Source organism: Dipodomys spectabilis, unplaced genomic scaffold (genome assembly GCF_019054845.1).
Source record: "Dipodomys spectabilis isolate Male_0828 unplaced genomic scaffold, ASM1905484v1 ptg000266l, whole genome shotgun sequence".
Classification (NCBI taxonomy): domain Eukaryota; kingdom Metazoa; phylum Chordata; class Mammalia; order Rodentia; family Heteromyidae; genus Dipodomys; species Dipodomys spectabilis.
Genome location: NW_024870943.1, coordinates 6,520,996 through 6,531,091, shown reverse-complemented (window position 1 = coordinate 6,531,091; position 10,096 = coordinate 6,520,996).

Below are 10,096 nucleotides of genomic sequence, written 5' to 3'. Positions count from 1 at the left end.
CCCACCCCAGAAGGAATCAGAGAAAGCTCGGACTAAAGTTCCCATCCCCCCCCAGCACCTCACCTGCGCCCTGAGGTCGCCTCCTTCTTGGGGGAAGATGGAGAGGTGGCATAGCCACCCATGCGCCGTGGGGGTCCCGAGCCATTGAGGGGCGTCCTGGTGGGCAGGCCTTTCAAGAGCTGGCATACTTAAAAGAGATGGGGGGGGGCGGCAAAGATGAGTTCCAGGTCGGCCTTTGCCCCCCCTCCCTTCCAAACCCAATCGAGATACCGGAGGCAGTGGTGCCTAGACGCGGGGGTGCTCGGCCTTTCGGGGTACCCCTGGCTCGCAGCGCCACTCCCTGTTCCTCGCACGCCCGCAGGCGACGCAACGCGTCCGCCAGCGCCGCCTTCAGGACGGCCAGCTCGTCCTCCTGCAGCTGCAGCCGCTGCTCCAGCGCCGACACGCGGTCGTCCACCTCCATGCCGCTGGTGCCCGACAGATTGTCATCTGGAAGGGGGGGCGGGGGGGCGGGGAGGAGGCGGGAAGCGCGGGCTGCGGGGTCCACGCAGGATCTCCGGCGCCACGCGAGCCCCTCCCTCTCTCCCAGGTCTACGCGCGGGGCGGGGAGTGGGGTGGGGTGGAGATGGGGCCCGCCGGGCTCCCCGCGGCTCCCACACCCTGGGCCTGGGATGCTTCCGAGATGGTTAAGGTAAGGGGGTGGGGAAGAGGCCCCATGGCTCTCTGGGTGCCCCCCAAAAAAACACACTGATCCCCCAGCAGCGTGACTTGAGGTGTGTGTGGGGGGGGGGGGGCGGGACTTGGGAAGTCCCTACCTCTTTCGAAGATTCTGCTAATCCAGCAGCCTCAGTCTGGTTTTAACTGAGATGCTAAAATGTCCCTGAGTGACGTCAACATTTTAAGGATGACATCAACCCTCTAGAAGAGATTGCCATCCCCAACATTCTCGGACGGAAGGAAGGAAGGGGCCTCAATGTTCTGCGGCGGGCACTGACATCCCCCCTCCCCGTCTAGATTTTTAAGACTTTTCCAAGTTCCTCCCCTTCCCTCACCCCCCCACCCACCCTGCTCAGTTCAATTAAAGGAGGGGGGGGGGATCGCCCCGCGAGCCGGCCACAAGGACGGGGCTTTGGTGACCCCTGGCGGCAGACTCGGGGGGTGCAGGCAGCGCATAGTGGACCCAGGAGACCCACGCAAGGGAGAAGAAGCAAGCGCTTCTCCTTCTTCTAGCTCTCCGCTGTCCCCCCTTCATTTTTCCCCTCTGTACCTCACATCCCAGATTTAGTTCTTTGCCTCCTCGTTAACGCATGGGTCCAGGTTAAATGACTTCCCCATTCTCCCACCCCACCCATTTCCCCAAAGTGAGAGAGGCCAGAGCACGCATACCCAAACTCATTGCTCGCCACAGCCCAGGAGGCCCTGGCTCGATGCCTGGTGCAGGTGAAGATGATAGCTTAAACAGGGACAGGGCGTGGAGGTCGCACCTGCTATCCCACGTCCGTCCCTAGTCCCTCCTCCTGCCTGCTGGGCTCCGCAGTGCAGCCTCCTGTCCCTCCCCTCCGTCCCTCCCTCCCACCAGGGCCCAATCGCCTGCCAAGGCTCACCACCCTGCCCCCACCCGGGACTTCGCAGGTCCGGCTGGGATCCGCAGAGGAAGGTGGGGGCCTCCCTCAGGTCATGGGGGAGAGGACTGTCCGGACCTGAAACCCACCCTAGGAGGGACTCTCCAAGTTTATGTTTTGCTAAGGAGAGAGGTTGAAATGCCTATGCAGAAACATCCCAAAGGTCATTCAAGCACATCCTGGGGGGGGGGGGGGGACATCATTAGTGCTATATGCTGATCACTTTCCTACCTACCAATAATAGTACTATATTCTTTTTAAAAAAATGAAGTACCTGTTATTTGCAAGCTGAAGTGTGCCCATGTAAAACACCTAGCAATTTCCCCAACCTATGGTAGTTGCTCAATAGATCTAGAAGGTAATTATTTTATGGTTCCTAATTATTCCCCAACTCTAGTGCTTATAGTAGTCTACGTATTTTAGGTGGAGAGGGGAAAGAGGAGGAGGAGGAGGAGGAGGAGGAGGAGGAGGAGGAGGAGGAGGAGGAGAGGAGCCAAGAAGGTCCCTTGAGCCCAGACACGTAGCCTTTCAGTGGCTGAGTCCCTTCCTGGCCCAGGCTCAAGGACTATGTCATCCTGTCTTATAGAGGGACAGAGGAGGACAAAATGGTCGTTATGGGTCCTCTACCAGCTCTAGGGGGGCCTGGCTGAAGGGTGTGTGCCCACCGGAGGGAGATATGCCCCCTCTCAGGGCCTCTGAGTAAAAGTAGAAGGTGATTTCACCTTGATACTTCACTCCTACTCTGAGAAGCTTGCCCATTGTACCCCCATGGTTGAAGTCTTCTGACCTCCCCTACTGACCATTCTCCTTGGCCCCAGCTCTTTTGCCCAGAGACCTGCCATCCCATCCCCCTCTTCTCTCCTCTCCCCTCCTCTCTGCCCAGTCCCCCTCAGCCAGGCCTGACCCCTCTGATATGATACCCAATTTGCCTAGAGAGAAAGGAGGGGGATTAATGGGTGAGGAAGCAGGGCTGAGGATTTGGGGGAGTATAGTGGGGGAGAGTGCCATGGGACCCCAACCATCCCACATCATGCCCTCAGCTCAACACCAAATCTCACCCTGCTCCCCCCTCAAATCCGTCCCTCTGCTAAGGAGAAAGACAGAGGGTTCCAGAGACTTGAGGTTCGGGAAAGGAGAGGGCAGAGTTCAAGCTCAGAGGACCCCGAGGTCTTCCCTCATCCCAACCACAGGTTCTTTAGGATTCTGCCCCCCGTCCCTCTCTTTAGCCATCTAGGAAGCAGAAGATCCAAGTTGGGGGAGGGGAGACAGGATTTTGGCTTTGGGGGGATCAGAGACTTTTCTCTGAGGTCAGGATGCTCTCAATCAGAAAAAGAAGGAGGAAGGTTTACAGTAAGGGAGGGGAACAGGGACTTGGAAAAAGGAGGTTGGGGCAGGAAGAGATGGGTCCCAACCTGGGCAGGATCAAAGGTGGGAACTGAGAAGGTGTTGGGGGGGGGTCTCACCATTGCAGTATTGAAGCAGCGAGGATGTGTCATAGAGGCCGCAGAAGGCTGGGCCGCGCTCCGCCATCGCCCCACCACAGCAGCCACCGGCCCCTCCAGCTCCAGCCCGGGCCCGGTCCCCCCCCCAGGCCCTGCCTCCCGTTGCCATAGCAACGTCCTTCGTACCAGCATCCCCGGCTCGGCTCACCCAGCATCAGGCGGCAGCAGCCGAGCCTGGCACCGAGGTCATCCCCCTCAGGATGCCCCAAAGAGAAAGAGGGAGGGGGTGATCGGGACACCCCCCTCTCCCCCACCCCCAAAACACAATCTTCAGGCCAAGGATTGGCTGTGCCCGGGTCCCCCTAGGTAGTGTCTGGTCCCGCCCATAACTAGTGTATTCTCTCTAGACCCGCCCCACCCTCGCCTGTTCGGAACCAATGAGAGCCTGTCGCTCGGGAGCTTCCACCAATAGGAATGCAGGCGGACTGGAAGGGGCAGGGCCTTCTTTGCTTTTCAGCTGGAAAGCGTAGCCGCCGACCCCCTCACAGCACCTTCGGGAGGAAGATGGCAGGGGAGGAAGGCCTTCCTCCATCTCTTCCCCCTTTCATACCCTCTTCTTAGTCTTTCCCAAAAGCCCTCTCGAACAACCAGGGCCCCAAATTAGAGCCTCCACATTCGGCCAGGTACCCACGAGGCTCCGCCCTGGAACTCATTCTCTCAGGGTCCTTGTTTATCTGCGCTTAGCCACGCCCCCCAGGGCTCTTAGCCACGCCCCCAGGATCTTGGTGGGGGGAATCTATTCGCCCCCCCCATGCCCCAAGCCATCAGCACCCCCTCACTCCCCCACCCCACCCCAAGCAGATTCGTTGTACCACTTCGCCCTGGGCCCTGGATCAGCTGCGCCCTCCCAAATCTCAGCCCTTCCCCACCCTTCCCTTCCAGCTTTTCCCGTCACCATCCCATCCAGGCCGGGTTTTGAGACACGCCCAGTTGTGCAGCCTGGGGACCAGCTGGCCGGTGTCAGTCGGAGCTGGCTCGGAAGTTGGGGGGCAGGAAGGGAGGGTAGAAAACCCGATGATGGATTTCAAGAATGTAGGACCGCCTTCTGCAAGTCTCCCTGGAAGGTTAACCCTGCACCTTGGCCCAGACCAGGCTTTGCAGGCAGGAGACCAAGAGTCAAAGGAGATTCACCTCTGGCCACAAACAGGCACCAAGTGGAAAATTTGGGACCAGACTGGGGTGTGCTTGAATCCAGACTCTCACCACTTTTTTTTTTTTTTTTTGGCCAGTCCTGGGGCTTGAACTCAGGGCCGGGACACTACCCCTGAGCTGTTGCTCAAGGCTAGCACTCTACCACCTGAGCCACAGCGCTACTTGTGGCTTCTTTTTTTTTCCTTCTGTTTTTGTGGTGCTGATGAATCGAACCCAGGGCTTCATGCATGCGAGGCAAGCACCCTACCACTGAGCCACCTTCCCAGCCTCCTCACCACTTTTTGAGTGTGGGACCCTGCAAAAGTGGAAGATTGTAACCATTCCTTTTTCCTGAGAGCATTACAAGCCTCTGTCCTCGGTGCTGGAGACTTTTTTGGGGGAGAGGGGGGAGGGTCTTTTCTGCTCAAGGCAAGTGCTCTACCACTTTGAGCCACAGCTCCACTTCTAGGTTTTTGAGTGGTTCACTGGAGATAAGAGTCTCCTGGAGCTGGTGGCTCACGCCTGTAATCCTAGCTACTCAGGAGGCTGAGATCTGAGAATCAGGTTTCAAAGCCAGCCCCAGCAAGAAAGTCTGTGAGACTCTTAGCTCCAATAAACCACCAGAAAACCAGACGTGGTGCTGTGGTTCAAGTGGTAGAACGCTCACCTTGAGCTGAAGAACTCAGGGACAGCGCCCAGGCCCAGAGTTCAAGTCCCATGACTGACAAAAAAAAAAAAGTCTCATGGACTTTCCTGCTTGGTCTGGCTTCCAACCACACTCTAGATCTTAGCCTCCTGAGTAGCTAGGATGACATGCATGAGCCACCGGCACCGGCTTATAGAGACTCTTTTTTTTTTGGGGGGGGGGGGGCTCGGTCGAGGGCCTGAACTCTGGGCCTGAGCGCTGTCCCTCAGCTCTTCAGCTCAAGGCTAGCGCTCTACCACTTGAGCCACAGCACCACTTCCGGCTTTTTTCTTTTTGCTTATGTGGTACTGAGGAATCGAACCCAGGGCCTCAGGCATGCAAGGCAAGCGCTCTACCACTAAGCCACCTTCCCAGCCCCTTATAGAGACTCTTATCTCCAAGGAATCACAAAAAAAACAAATAGTGGAGCTGTGACACAGGTGATAGAACTCCAGCCTTAAGTGAAAAGGCTGAGGGACAGCGCACAGGCCATAAGTTCAAGCCCCAGTACCAGCACAAAACACGAACAAAAAATTAGAATAAGCTGGGCAAAGGTGGCTCATGTCTGTAATCATAGCTACTCAGGAGGCTGAGATCTGAGGATGGAAGTTCAAAGCCAACCTGGGCAAGGAAGTCTTTTAAGACTTTTTTTTTTGGGGGGGGATCCAGTTGTGGGGCCTGAACTCTGGGCCTGGGCGCTGTCCTTCAGCTCTTCAGCTCAAGGCTAGCACTCTACCACTTGAGCCACAGCACCACTTCCGGCTTTTTTCTTTTTGCTTATGTGGTGCTGAGAAATCGAACCCAGGGCCTCTGACATGCAAGGCAAGCACTCTACCACTGAGCCACCTTCCCAGCCCTGTGAGACTCTTATCTCCAAAGAACCACCAGAAAATTGGAAGTGGCGCTGTGGCTCAAAGTGGTAGAGAGCTCACCTTTAGCAAAAAGAGCTCAGGGACAGAGCCCAGGCTCCATGTTCAAGCTCCCAATCAACAAAAAATTAAAAAAAAAAAATAGAATAGGAGCAGGCTGTGTCTAAGAGCTTCTGCAGAGGGGTGCCCCAGGGGACTGTGGGAATCCAGGGGCATTCTGATCCTGAGGTGGGGGAGGGGAATGCAGCCAAGGATTGACGATAGAATGACAGAATGACTTGGGGGGAGGGGAATCAGTAGAAGGAGGTGTGTGGGGGGGGGAATCAGTAGAAGGAGGTGATGATTTGCATAGGTAAGTCACAGCTTCTTATCCTTAAAATGCTCCCAGCCCCACAGCCCAGGGGCTGGACACTTCAGGTTCCTGTGAGCCAAGGACACTGGGTTCAATGGCCTGGCTTTTCTTCTGCCAAGTCCTCTGGATGCCCTGGCCCCAGGAGAAGAACCAGACCGTGAGCTCATGCCCATCAACTGTTCCATCATGGTAGCTTTGGGTACAGTTAATGGAGCTCTTTTCGTTACAAGTGTTTTCACAGGGAGATGTGAAGGTTCTGGAAATGGAAGGGGGGGCTGTGCTGGAGGGGGTGGGAGAAGAGAGATCACAGGCTCTTTGTTTTCAATCTCTCTCTCTCTCTCTTGCCTAATGGGTTTTGTGTGTGTGTGTGTGTGTGTGTGTGTGTGTGTGTGTGTGTGTGTGTGTGTGTGTGTGTGTGTGTGTGTGTGGTTTTTGGTTTGGTTTGGTTTGGGTTTTTTTGCCATTCCTTCCTGGGACTTGAACTCAGGGCCTGGATGCTGTCCCTGAGCTGCTTTTGCTCAAGGTTAGCACTCTACACCAGAGTGCCAATTTTGGCTTTTGCTGAGTAGTTCTTTTTTTGTTTTGTTTTGTTTTGTTTTTTGGACATGGGGCTTGAACTCTGGGCCTGAGCGCTGTCCCTCACCTCTTCAGCTCAAAGCAAGCACTCTACCACTTGAGCCACTGCACCACTTTTGGTTTTCTGGTGTTTTATTGGAGATAAGTGTCTCGTGGACTTTCTTGCCCAGGCTGGCTTTGAACTGTGATCCTTAGATCTCAGCCTCTTGAGTAGCTAGGATGACAGGTGTGAGCCACCAGTGCCTGGTTTTTCTGAATAGTTTATTGGAAATAGGGTCTCACAGACATTCCTACCTTGGCTGTCTTTGAACTGTGTTCCTCAGATCTCAGCATCCTGAGTAGCAAGGATTATAGGTGTGAGCCATTGATGCCTGGCTTGTTTTGTTTGTTTTTGTTTCTGTGTGTGTGTGTGTGTGTGTATGCTAATATTAAGGCTTGAACTCAGACTTGTGCTCTGTCCCTTAGCTTTTTCACTCAAGGCTTGTGCTCTACCACTTGAACCACATTTCCACTAGCTTTTTGCTTGTTAATTGGCAATAAGAGTTATGGACTGGGGTTGGGAAGGTGGCTCAGTGGTAGAGCGTTTGTCTTGCATGCATGAGGCCCTGGATTCTATTCCTCAGCACCATATAAGCAAAAAGAAAAAAGACGGAAGTGGCACTGTGGCTCAAGTGGTAGAGCGCTAGCCTTTTTTTTTTTTTTGGGTCCGTCGTGGGGCCTGAACTCTGGGCCTGGGCGCTGTCCCTCAGCTCTTCACCTCAAGGCTAGTCTTGAGCTGAAGAGCTGAGGGACAGCGCCCAGGCCCAGAGTTCAGGCCCCATGACTGGACCCCCCCCCCAAAAAAAAAAAGCTCTGAAGAAATTAAGAATAAAAAAAATGTATAAAGAAGAGGGGGGGCTGGGAAGTGGCTCAGTGGTAGAGTGCTAGCCTTGAGCTGAAGAGCTGAGGGACAGCGCCCAGGCCCAGAGTTCAGGCCCCACGACCAACCAAAAAAAAAAAAGATTTATGTACTTTCCTGGCTGGATTGAATTCGAACCTGGACCCTCAGAGCTTAGCCTTGAGTAGCTAAGGATTTGAGGCATGAACCACTGGCTGCCAGCTCTACCTAGAGTTGATATGGTGACTAAGAGTCTAGCCCTCCCCTTCCTTACAAGGGCTCACAGTCCAATGTGGAGAAGAAATGTTTGTTGAGTGAATAAATAAACTTGGAAACAGCTTTGAAAAGACTGGATAAACCTGGGTGCCAGTGGCTCATGCCTGTCATCCTAGCTACTTAGGAGGCTGAGATCTGAGGATCATGGTTCAAAGCCAGCCTGGGCAGGAAAGTCCATGAGACTCTTATCCCCAACAAACCACCAGAAAACCAGAAGTGGTGCTGTGGCTCAAGCTGAAGAGCTAAGGGACAGTGCCCAGGCCCAGAGTTCAAGCCTCATGACCAAAAAAACAAAACAAGCAAACAAAAAAAACTGGATTAACACTTGGAGGGGGGCTGGGAAGGTGGCTCCGTGGTAGAGTGCTTGCCTCGCGTGCATGAAGCCCTGGGTTCTATTCTTCATCACAGCATGCACAGAAAAATCCGGAAGTGACGCTGTGGCTCAAGTGGTAGAGTGTTAGCCTTGAGCAAAAGAAGCTTAGGGATAGTACACAGGCCCTGAGTTCAAATCCTAGGACTGACAAAAAAAAATCCAAAACTTGGAGGGAGGCAATTCAGGTAGACAAAATTACTAGAACTGGACACAATGGCTCCTGTCTACAATCCTAGGTAATAGAGTATCTTAAGTTCAAGACCAGCCTGAGCCATCCTGGGCAAGAAACTTCATGGGAATCTTTTTTTTGGGGGGGCTGAGGGGTCCGGTCATGGGGCTTGAACTTTGGGCCTGGGCGCTGTCCCTCAGCTCTTCAGCTCAAGGCTAGTGTTCTACCACTTGAGCTACAGCGCCACTTCCGGTTTTCTGGTGGTTTATCGGAGATAGGAGTCTCACGGTCTTTCCTGCCTGGGCTGGCTTTGAACCACGATCCTCAGATCTCAGCCTCCTGAGTAGCTAGGATTACAGACGTGAGCCACCAGCGCCCGGCTAAGGCTTTTATTCTTAGAAAAGTACTTCTCACTAATACTCCAGCATGGGGGACTGGGCAGAAGGGACCTCTCTGGGTTTGACACAGTGGCTGGGAATGGGGAGATGCTTGCCAGAAATGTGGAGGTTGAAGCTGACTGTAGAACCCAGCAGAGAGAGACTTCTGCTCTTCACATCCCCCCCTCCCACCCCTCCCTCATCCTGGTGTCTGAGTCCTTAGAGCCCCTACCCCAGCCAGCCTGAGATGTGTCAACACAGCTCTGCTGCCTTCTGGTCAGGACAATGTTTGCCCTGAGGATCTGGGGAGATGGGGTGGTTGCTATGGAGACAAGCACCCTCCTCCAGGCCCGGAAGACACTGAGGGGGAGCTCTGTCTCTGGGCCTCAACTCTGTGTCTTTGAGAGTTGACTCCTTTCCCATGTACCTGGTCTCCAAGTCTTATTTCTGTCTCTCTGCCTCTGTCTCTGTCTCTGAGCCATTTTATTAGGTCTGCCTCACTTCTTCTGGAACTTAACGTGTCCTGTCTCTTGTCTCTTTCTTTATCTCTCACACTCTCTCTGGATCCCTAATTTTGAATTCTGTCTTTCCAGTCTCTCTCTCTCTCTTTTTTCTCTCTCTCTTCACCCCCTTCTCTCCTCCCCTCTTTCTCTGGGTTTCATGGTTCTTTATCTTTTCAATAGCCATATATTTTTGGTTTGTGTTTATGTTTATATTAGGACTTGAACTCAGCACCTCAAGCTCTTAACTTTTCCACTCAAGGCTGGTGCTCTACCACTTGAGCCACACCTCCACATCCAGTGTTTTTACTGGTTAATTGGAGATCAGAGTCTCAAGGACATTTTCTTGTCTGCTTGGGTTGGCTTTGAACCTCCATCCTCAGATCTCATCTTCCTGAGCAGCTAGGATGACACACAGGAGCCTGTCTGACCAATCTGACCAATCATCTTTTTTTTTTTTTTTTTCCCAGTCCTGGGGTTTGAACTCAGAGCCTGGGCACTGTCCCTGAGCTTCTTTTGCTCAAGGCTAGCACTCTACCACCTGAGCCATAGTGCCACTTCTGGCTTTTTCTGTGTATGTGGTACTGAGGAATCGAACCCAGGGCTTCATGCCTGCTAGGCAAGCACTCTACCACCAAGCCACCTTCCCAGCCCTCAATCACCATTTTTTATTCGCTTGTTTGTCAGTCTCTCCAGGCTTCTATCTCAGGCATTGGTCTCTTTCTAGTTCTGTGTCTTCACATTCTGTGGGGCAGGGGATGGTGACCGAGACCTCCACTTCTCTGCC